The 9,928-nt window shown below is 37.2% G+C and overlaps 2 pseudogenes; both read left to right on the forward strand.

Annotated features, from left to right (window-relative positions):
• The first annotated feature begins 6,322 nt into the window (after nt 1-6,322).
• On the forward strand, nt 6,323-7,314 carry LOC149181751 (fructokinase-like 1, chloroplastic pseudogene; annotated as a pseudogene).
• Nucleotides 7,315-7,909: 595 nt separating this feature from the next.
• Nucleotides 7,910-9,660, forward strand: LOC149181752 (fructokinase-like 1, chloroplastic; annotated as a pseudogene).
• Nucleotides 9,661-9,928: the final 268 nt, after the last annotated feature.

Genomic DNA, 9,928 nt, shown 5'->3' on the forward strand with positions numbered 1-9,928 from the left:
TTATAAAATCCTCCCATGCAGTGACCTTAAGCGCTCGATTTCACCTATATCCCAAGGTAAGAGGCACAATGTATTTTCATTCTACATGTATGTTGTTCTTCTTATAGCTAACAACCCTAGATTGTTTTCTCTAGTAAACTTTTCATCTTCTTTGATGCAACACAATTCACCCTTTTAAAATCTGGTTATTGAAGAAGGTAACACCATGCCACGAGAGACGGGGCATGTAAGAAGGAGCTCTGCTTATTACATGGAAGAGGTCGTAGGGGGAATTCGTACCTTTAGGAAAGGGTCGATGGATTTGGTACAAGATACCATGATTAGATCCAAATGCACGTACAAGAGGAATTGAACCATGTCGAAAGGGAGGCAATGTCTCAATGGTCCACACTTTCTAATGTTGTAGTAAGGGTGGATTAGGAGGCATGGATTCCAGACACTAGATAAATGAGGAACAAGGTGAACCAATACATGCAGGTTGTCGATCTTTATTGGACACTGAAATTTCTGTTGGGAAGAGTGTTAATGAACATTCGGGCATTGAGAAGAGATATGCTTCAAACTCTGGACCACCTGCATGGTCATCTAAAGCATAATAACTACAGACTGGACACAATGGATAGACACTTGGTGTGTATTAAAAAGCACTTGGGGTCCCGCCAACGAAACCCAGGCCTTTGGAAGACCCGGGAAGCCCTATTCTTGTAGCACACTCGGACTCTGAGCGAATACCAGGATTTTTTTATGACTCTTGCAATTGATTGTTTTTTTGTGGCTGACTATGTTTGCATGCGTATGGTTTGGCATCATAGTATAGGCTTGTTTTATATTAAATATGTTATGTTATGTGTATCTCTCGTGACTCTCTATAGGGTTCATTTTTGGACATGGTCCAATCTTCCTAGGGGGAGACCAGAATGACCTCTGAAGACTTTTTGATGTAATCTTCCAGTTTTTAGTAATAGAATTCACCTTGAGTTGGCCTAATGGTTAAGATCGTGTGTTTCCTCGTAAGAGGTCACAGGTTCAAGACCAGAGGGGGGTAGAGTATGTATGCCTTCGTCCCGTACACCAATTTGGTGTTTGGCTTGGCTGTGACCTTAAAATTGGTTTATATATATATATATTAGTTAATTATTATGATTTTATCAATTTTAGAAACTTGATATGTATGATGCAGTAAGTGTTTTGATGTTTATTATGGATTGATGCTTATCCACATTTACTAGCCATTTAATTTATATGGTTGTGCTAGTAAACAGGTTTTTGTTACAATACCATAGGCCACATTTATCAATACCATGTGCCAAAAAAATCGTAACTCATTTCACAAATATTTTATTAAGTGGATAAGTGTGTCTGTTTTGCAATAAGGCTTCAATAATTTGAATCTATTTATCAATAATTATTAAGTGGAAGGTAGGGATCTAATAGTTAATGAAATATTCTAAAATATCATAGCAGTTACATAAGAAAGGTTGAGACTTATTTTACAAGTAGTTATGCTCTTTCTACCCTTTTAATTAAATTGATTAATTAAAAAAAAGGTCATATGAACATGAGTTATGGTTTTTTGAGCATTTGGTATTATTAAGATATAGTATTGGTTCATGATGTTGTAACAAAGTCTATTTACAAGCATGGTATAGTGGAGTGAATCTCCATGGTTAAGAATCTTGTTACTTGTTTATGGGTCGAGAGGCACTCTCGAACCCATTACGGTACATATGTTGTAATGTCCTGTAAAATGAAATAAAAACAACCCTATGTTAAATAAAAATAACCTCAAACTAAAATAATATATATAAAAAGTTTACATTGTTGTTATTACTATTATTATTAATTTTTGTTGGGTAGTTAAGGTAAACTTGACTTGGTCAAGTTACTCGTCGATTTTGAACTCTAGGTTTATGAGAACCCATGGTATTCATGTGGAATATAGTCTATTTAAAGGGGGAAATTAAACCAGTCGAGGTCCATCTTAACTTCAAATCTACCAAGTATCGAGAGAGATCAATATCTTTTCACTCTAAAAGAGGTTTATATCTCAAGAGATTCGATCCCTCTCGATGCTTGGTAGATTTGCATTTAAGATAGATCTAGGATGGTTTTAAAATATGTGTGTGTGTGTGCATGTGTGTGTGTGTATGCGCGTGTGAACCCGTACATTAATTCTTTATTAATAACTAATAATAACATCAAATTATAATTTTATTTTATTTTTTTACAATATGAAATGTATTAAGAGGTAAGTGTTTTGATGCCTATAAACATTTACCAGTCATTTTATTTATATGGCTATGCTAGTATATATTTTAATTTAATTTAATTTTATAACATTTTTTAAATAAATTGAAAAGCACAAAGGGTATAATTACGATTGAGATAAATCTCAACCTTTTATCTTGGATACCATAAAAAATATCCTATAAATATTGTGGAAAAATTAAATCCACACTAACTATTTCTTAGTAATTAAATAAAAATTCTAAAAACTTGATTCCACACACACACACTAAAAATTATAAACTATCATTTAACATAAAAATTTCCCAAAAAGCCTGAGGGGCATAGAATATACAGTCATGGTATGTACTGTTAAGACACTCTGTGATGTGAAAGTCATCGGTTGAAAACTTCACAGGCAAAATTCCAACCATGCTAAGGCATGGTGTGGCCTAGACCGGGGATAATCCTCGTGTGATTTTGATAGCTTAGATTCCCTTGGGTCGTGGTTTCTCAAGAAAAAGGTTAAGCTTGCAGTCATCTCAAGACTCACACAAATTAGCAAACAAACAAAATATCCAAAAAACACTCAAAATCTCTCAAATAAATAAAATATTAAACCAATCAAATGCAATGCTAGCCTTCGAGGTATTTTAGCTAAAATACCCAATTATGGTAGGTGTGGTTTGGTGGGAAAGAAAACTCAACTGAACACTGAGTAATATAATTACAATGACAATGTGATGTTGACAACATGCATCATTGATGAACCCTTCGTTTTTCTTTGAGGAAATAAAAAGGTTTTGATAGTTTTTTTATTGCATGTTTTGATTTTATTAAAAAAATTATTGCACTGAGAAGCACTCTTCACCCAATATGGAAGAGATGTTGTAATGTATTTTTTTTAAACATTTTGACACCATTGAATTACATAAAAATAAATAAATAAACTTTTTCCTCCGGATTTTGACAACCCATAATTTTTCCCATTGTTCGAGGTTTTTCTTAAGGTATTGTTCTCTATTTTAGCCCATTTAAAGGCATAAAATTCCACTGAATTTTTCTTATATCCAAAAAAAGTATTTAGTTGGGACTTTGAGTGTCATTTATCTATGCTCTATCCTTGCTCCATCGATGTTACAGAAAGCAGTGGAGCTTCCAAGATGAAACACGTCATTAATTCCTTGACTCATTGGAATCTACTATAATTTTTTAGGTATCCAAATCATGATCTAGTTTACTGTGTTGGTTTCTGATAGTGATCAATCAAATCATCCTGTGAAAATATATGGGCATTGGAATATTGGAATTTAACTATCCCCCTTGTTTGTTCACTGTAAAAGTCTTCTTGTTAGGCCGATAGGCCTTCCTTTGAAACAGACTTTCGTCGTCCTTTTCATTGTCAGGTTGACACGTGGCGTGAAATTTGGGTCCAGCGAAACGCGATTTGCAAAGGAAGGTCGGGTATTCAGATTGACACGTGGCGTGAAACGCGATTTTTTAAATGTTTGTAGCCTCCGCTATATGCAAGCAGTTCACTGTAACTTTCCTTTCCTCGCACATTTCCACTGGAATCGCTAGCTTCCGTCTGTTGAGAAGGTGGAGACCATCCAGCGTTAACAAAGTCGTACTCATATCTCCGTGGTGGCATGGAGTCTGCAGAGAAACCTGATCCCATTTCCACAATTGATTCCAGCTCCTTCACTACTTCCCTCATCGACGGTCGCTCAGAACCTAATTCCTCAACGCAGCTCAGTGCCAAGCCCAAGAGCCTCTCAAACCCCAGTAGCGGATTGGTATCAGCAGATTTTCTTAACAATGGATCCATTAACTCCTCCTGCAAACCACTTATTCCCCCGCTCTGCAGGGCCGCCTTCACCAATCTGACCACGAATTTCCCGCCCTGAATGGGGGACTCTTGGTGTGCGTCCATAGGGAATTATCTACGCAGGCACGAAATGCACTGGATGTGTGGAAAACCGTTGAGTCCAGCCGAGGTAGAAGTCGCTAATGATGCACACAGGGCGTGGTTTCTGCTGTTGCATCCACTGCTTGATTGGCTCTGCTAATAATCGAAACGAGTAGACGAGAAGAGGGACGGATTTCCGGGGAATATCTTCTTGTAGTTCCTTTTGATCCGATGGAAATCAGTAAAATCCGCTTCGTTTTTCTTTACGGAATGGAGATAAGAAGAAGGAAGAAGTGTATGTTGCAGATGGGTTCCTTTTAGATTTCTGGATGTTTTAGATTTCTTGCTTCATTGCCCGGCACTTTGGTTCGCAGCCAATGGATTGTCTGCTTATTCAATGGAGTCAAAACCCTTCCCCTCTGGTCCTTTAATATGGAATTACGTTTACAAGCATTAAGTCTAAGGTCTGTAGTAAATTGTAAAGGGTTGATAAGTTTCTGCATCCCTTTGTTATTTAGTTCGAAGGTGTTAAGGGTTACAGGCATGTGAGTGCCAGTAGCTTGAAGTATTTGATGACTCTACGGGAATTGAACTAGTGGCTTGTAAGCAAACCGTGCAGACGTCTCAAGCTATTGTGGGAATGAACAGGGTTGTCTAATAACGATGGAGATATGTTTGACTTCTCAACATTGCCAGCCCAAAAGAAAAATAAAAATGATGAGATGTGCTAAGAAAAATTGAAGGCTATGCCCTTGACTATCGTCGTGGCATCGCCTCCGATGCATTCACTATGTAAATTCCCTCCCAGGGCTCATCAGATTTTATCCTTTCCAATACTTGCTTCTATTCTATTTCAGTACATTTTTTGCTTGATGAATGAAAATTGAATTTCTGATAAATTCTGGGAAAGCCATGCGAGGAAATGCTTGATTTTTACCTGTTTAGTTTGTTTTCAATAATAACGCCGAAGGTAAATGTCTCTGGAGGATGGCATGTATAGGTGGATTTGACCTCCTTGGCCATCACAAACCACTTGAGCTAACCGTTGGGCTATGTGTTTCTATGTATGTATATTTTACAAATGGAAAAATTTACTTTTATTGTGAGATAAATAAAAAAGTTACATTTTGAAGAGTGCATAAATCACCATGCCCTCAAAATAGGTGGAAAACACGTCATTTCTTCTAAAAGGAAGAACTTATAAACATCTTCTGTATACAATTGGCAGGCTTACTTTACAATCTTATAGGGAATATTCTGGAAAAAATTCAGTTCCTGTAAATGCCATTCAGTTTAACAGAAATAAACATAGGGGGAAAACACTATTGTAAACAAGGCCATCAAGAAACCGTTTTTTTTTTTTTTTTTTTTTTTTGACTTTGCATGAGCATTGCAATAATATGAAGGGGGAATACTTTGCTGTGCACACTGCAGCCATCACCATGTGAGAAAAAACGCAGAAAACCTCATGGGGAAACACAAGGGATGCTTCCCAACATTTGTAGATGGTATCTCTATAAAGTTATAAACCCATCCTCATAGACAACTGGTTGAGCTAACTCCTTCAGCCATCTGTCAATCTATCTACACACGTACACCATGTGTCATTTCAAGGTTCTATGTGTCCTGTACTGGATACTTGAATCTGGAATCCTTGTATCTCTGTGTCAGGTGTCTTAGGCTGTAAGAGCTAAGAGCTTCTGGATTACAGTTCAAATTGCTTGGTATGATTGACGTGGCTCAAAAATTATGATTATTTGATCCATTGTAAGATGAACAAATTTGAAAATTTCCATTTATAAAGAATTTGAAAAGAATCGACGCAATTTTTTTTATTTACTCGAAGCAGGAGGGCATCATAATGTGTAATGGCCAGATTCCCAATTTGGACCATGTCCCAATGGAAGAAAAGTTCAATTTAGTCCAACATTGAGAATTCAATTGAAAAAGCATTATTCAATATGGTCGTGTAGATGGTTCGCAGTTTGAAGGAGCTAATATTGAGTATGAACATTTACCCCATGTTTTGAGATTGTTATTAGTTGACAAGCCTAAGTGTCTTGAGAAGAATTTTGACTTGGGATGATTTTGAAACGAAAGAAGACAAGGTGAAAGGGAACTCAAACAAAGAATCACCAAGGAAAACACAGTCGCATACATAATGTGAGGATGGCAACCTGATTAGGTATGGCGCAGAATGAGTTTATTCCAACTGTTAGGGTATCAGACAGAGAAATGGATGAAGATAAGTATTCTACATGGAAGGGCTTGCAATGGAGTCCTCCAGAATTTGTCAGGGCACCGGGAGGACCACCATCCAATGTTGCTATTGCACTTGTAAGGTTGGGAGGTAGAGTAGCATTTATAGGTAAAGTAGGTGATGATCCCACTGGTTATCAAATGGTTCTCACAATGAACAAGGAACATGTCCAAACTCGTGGTGTTAAATTTGATCCTTATGCATCCATAGCAGTTTCCTACATGAAGGTAACCCGTCAGGAAGGAAAATTAGGAATGGAATGTGTCAAACCATGTGTAGAAGATGGTTTTCACATTTCTGATATTAACATCGACATACTGAAAGAGGTATTCTTATAGTCATCCACACAAAATGTATACTTCTAACTTCTTTTTTCGCAACATTTTCCTTATCTCATGTGCTTGATTAGTTTCCCCTTTTATATATTTGACCTTTCCCATTTTTTATATTTTTTTGGTTTGGTCCAATTTTTCGATCATCTTACAGAAGTAGACTGCTTTGTAATCACAATGTGCTGATAACTCACTATGTGCTGATAACCACAGGCTGGAGTTAAATGCTCTTTATCTGTGACTAAATATTTGAACTTTTCACGCAGGCCAAGATGTTTCATTTCAATTCCATGGTTCTTCTTGAACAATCCATGCATGCCACTCTTCTTGCTGCAATCAAAATGTCAAAAGAATTTGGGGGACTTATATTTTTTGATGTAAACCTCCCTTTGCCACTTTGGAGGTCTCGAGATGAGACAAGGAAACTTATCCAGAGTGCATGGAATGAGGCAAATGTCATTGAGGTAACCATGCAAGAATTGGAATTTTTTATTGGTGTGTGTTTTGTTACTCTGTTTCCACAAACTAAAACAGGACTACGAATGTTTTCTGTTTCACATGGATACATAGCTTATAAAAAAATATAAACATCTAATAATATTTCATAAGCTAGGGCATTGCATTCAACCCTTATCTAACACCCAATTTTTGTAGGCGCAGGACTAATCCAAAATGTTCTATGTTGTTTGTTCCTCATTTGGTTCTCTCTAGGACTGCAAAGTTACATAAACTGTGCATTGTCAGAGCAACATCCCCAAAAGAAGAAGCCACTTCAAATACACCACTCACAGATGTTCAAGAGGCTCCTCAAAAGCGTAGAAAGAAAGGTAGTTGTTTTCTTGCATAAATGTTTCCTTTACTTGTGAGGAAAGTAGGAGTACGACTAGTCGTTTCAAGTATTCTGTTTTTCTCCATGAGCGCATTGTAGGTTTTTTTTCTTTTGTTGTAGTCATTGTCGAGGGCTTGTGGGATGCTACAATGAATCGCTACCTGCCTTTGTTACCCTTGACCTGATTCTTTCGGAATAGTAGGTAATGTTGTTTCAAGCTCAAAGAAGACATCCCCTGTTATCAAGAGGATTGTGAGGAGAAGAAAAAGTGAAGAGAAAACAACTTTAGCAGACATTAGTGGGAGCGATGTGCCTAAGAAGAGTAGGAGAAAGAAAATCGCTAAAAATAAAGAAGAAAAAAGTATGGAGTTGGAAGCAGATGGTGAGGAGGATGATCATAACTTTGAATATGATTGGCCTCCTTTGGTATGCTGTTTTGGCTTGGCACAGAATGAGTTTATTCCTACTGTTAGGGTATCAGACAGACAAATGGATGAAGATAAGTATTCTACATGGAACGGCTTGCAATGGAGTCCTCCAGAATTTGTCAGGGCACCGGGAGGACCACCATCCAATGTTGCTATTGCACTTGTAAGGTTGGGAGGTAGAGTAGCATTTATGGGTAAAGTAGGTGATGATCCCACTGGTTATCAAATGGTTCTCACAATGAACAAGGAACATGTCCAAACTCGTGGTGTTAAATTTGATCCTTATGCATCCACAGCAGTTTCCTACATGAAGGTAACCCGTCGGGAAGGAAAATTAGGAATGGAATGTGTCAAACCATGTGCAGAAGATGGTTCTCACATTTCTGATATTAACATCGACATACTGAAAGATGTATTCTTATAGTCATCCACACAAAATGTATACTTCTAACTTCTTCTTTTTTCGCAACATTTTCCTTATCTCATGTGCTTGATTAGTTTCCCCTTTTATATATTTGACCTTTCCCATTTTTTATATTTTTTTGGTTTGGTCCAATTTTTCGATCATCTTACAGAAGCAGACTGCTTTGTAATCACTATGTGCTGATAACCACAGGCTGGAGTTAAATGCTCTTTATCTGTGACTAAATATTTAAACTTTTCACGCATGCCAAGATGTTTCATTTCAATTCCATGGTTCTTCTTGAAGAATCCATGCATGCCACTCTTCTTGCTGCAATCAAAATGTCAAAAGAATTTGGGGGAGTTATATTTTTTTATGTAAACCTCCCTTTGCCACTTTGGAGGTCTCGAGATGAGACAAGGAAACTTATCCAGAGTGCATGGAATGAGGCAAATGTCATTGAGGTAACCATGCAAGAATTGGAATTTTTTATTGATGAGGATTATTTTGAGCGAAAGAGGAATTACAGGCCTCAATACTATGCACATTCCTATGAACAGTCAGTCGGAGAAAGAAAAAGGCAATGACGACGGAGGTGTTATCATTACACAAGAGAGGAAATTGCGCTGTTATGGCACGATAACATGAAGATTTTGTTTGTCACTAATGGCACCTTCCGCATACACTACTACACACCTACATTTGAGGGTGCAGTAATAGGAACAGAAGATGTTTTGGTCACGCCATTCACGTGTGATAGGAATGGTTCGGGTGATGCTATTATAGCAGGTAGTCATTGAATGCAGTCACGTTGCTCAAGGATCTATCTGAAGAGTTCTTATACTTCTAATAGAAAAATGATATGTCGATGCAGAGTTCAACATTGTTAGTAACTGTGTATGTCTTGCAGGCATTATCAGAAAGTTGACTTCGCAACCGGAGCTATCAAGTGCTATTGGAGAAGCAATTAAGATTTGCTATTTGTGCTGGGATTATCGTACAATGGACAATTGGTGCTGTCTGGGGATTCCCAGCTGAAAACGCAACATGGAATCTAAAGGAGCAAGTATATGTACCTTCCTTGTGGTAGGCTATTTAGAGTTTTAGCATAGCTCCATTGATGCTGCAAGGTAATGTATTATTGTATTAAGGTACCTTTTGTCTCGCTGGGCACTACATCATGAACTTTGCCTTTCAGGTTCTTCTCATGGGCATTGCTTTTGAGGATTCGATATCCAGCTGTGGCACATATTTTAAGAGACAAATTTATGGATTCTCACAATTCTTGTCAATTCCCTCTGTACCCTTTTTCATTTTAAGATGTTTGATATGATAAGTTTGTATATTTTGTTTCCATGTTATTGCTTTAGTCATAAATTAAACAATGAGTTACGGAACACATAAGAATCCGCTACTATCAGTCATCTGTAATTATAATGTTCTTCGAGGTACATTCCTTTTCTTAGATCTCAGCAAGTCTCCTAGATTTGTGCACGATGTTTTTAGTCATTCTATAATTATTTCACTTTTTGTAAAATTAG

The sequence above is a fragment of the Pinus tabuliformis genome, chromosome 3_2, assembly GCF_031772625.1.
Source record: "Pinus tabuliformis cultivar Carrire ecotype Pingquan chromosome 3_2, CPIR1, whole genome shotgun sequence".
Lineage (NCBI taxonomy): Eukaryota > Viridiplantae > Streptophyta > Pinopsida > Pinales > Pinaceae > Pinus > Pinus tabuliformis.